We start from the raw sequence: 1,534 nt of genomic DNA on the forward strand, positions 1-1,534 counted from the left end.
GGCTCAGCAAGGGGAAGGGTCTTGCCTGAGCTCAACAGCCAGGGGCTGAGTAGGGCTAACCTGAGGGCCAACTTCCTCTTACGTCTTAGAAGGCCGCTTTAGCCAGGCCCGGCTTCTTTCAGTCCAGACACCAGTCTCTTCTGTATTGCTCCCTAATGTCTCTTTCTTCGTGTTCCCAGCTCCCCGAGGCCTGTAGGTGCGGGCTTACCTGGACAGCATGGCTCTGAGTTCAGCAGGGCCCGGCTCGCCTGTCAGGTGGGCGTCCTCCTGTCTCTCCAAACCTCCTCTCCCAGCCTGGCCTTGTTCACAGTGCTCAGGGAGGGCTTGGAGCAGCCTCCCCCTAGGTCTTTGGCCATGTACTTCTCCCAGGCACAAAGGAGTCTCTATCTTCAGATAATAAATCACAAGCCAGACGTCCTGCAGAGATGTGGGGAGGGGGACGCGTAGCAGCACCGAGCCTGAGAGGCCTTGGATCTCACCGAAGAGTTCTGGCATCCTGGTTCATCTGTCCCCAAAGCAAATAGGAAAGATGGTGCAGGAGGAGGGGTGGGAGTGGGGGTGGGGTGGGAGAGAGAGCGCATGAGAGAGAGGCACTAATGCCTGGCAGACAAAAATAACCATCCCTCCCAATTACAATCGCTGTATAGTGCAGAGCAGCCCCACCACTAAGTGCAGGCAGCAGGGCCCTGATCTTAACCCTTCACTTCAGACTCTGCTTTCACTTCCCCCAGCCAAGCTCCTCTTGGGACCGAGAGACCAGGGCCCCAGTAGCTATGCTCACCGGGGTCCCATGACCACTTCTACACTGTGCTCTGAGTATCAATTGTTGGGTGACGTCCATTTGGTTCTGATGCAGAGAGACCCCGTGTACAACAGAATGAACCACTGCCCGGTCCTGTACCGTCCCCACAATGATTCTCAGGTTCGAGCCCATCCTCGCAGCCACAGTGTCAATTCTTCTTGTCAAGGACCTTTGTGGCCGTCCCCTGAGCGGGTGTCCATTTGAGGATGAAGAGGGTAGGGGTGGAGTCGAGGCTGTCAATCTGGAGATAGCCAGTGAGACTTCTGTGTGGGCGTGGCCTTCTCCTGAGAATTCTGGGAAATCTGGGACTTCCTCCTTGGAGGCGAAGACACCTCTCTCTCTCTGCTACTCCCTGGGAGACATTGCAGAAGGCAACAGTGGCTACATGGATGCAACCAGACCTCCGGAGCCAGAGAAGCCACAGAGATGCTTACAACGCCCCTGGACCCAAAGACTTTCTACCCACTGGCTTGTGATCGTCCTGCACTTGGCTTCATTGCATGTGTTTCGTGAGTCTGAAGAGGACTTTATAGATTGGTATCGGACATATGGACTTGGACTAGACTGGGTTGGGATGCTTTCTTTGGGAGGCTAGATTATTCCAGGTCATCAGGACAGACCTGGGAGCCAGCCTGCCTGGCTCTTGCTGGGTGATATGGAACAAATACCAATTTCTAACCCTGCTCAGCCCCAGCTTTCTGGGGCCCTGCGAAGTTCCCCTCACTCTCCCCC

Source organism: Echinops telfairi, unplaced genomic scaffold (assembly GCF_000313985.2).
Source record: "Echinops telfairi isolate 266 unplaced genomic scaffold, ASM31398v2 ScPeMD7_7458;HRSCAF=8496, whole genome shotgun sequence".
In the NCBI taxonomy this organism is placed as follows: domain Eukaryota; kingdom Metazoa; phylum Chordata; class Mammalia; order Afrosoricida; family Tenrecidae; genus Echinops; species Echinops telfairi.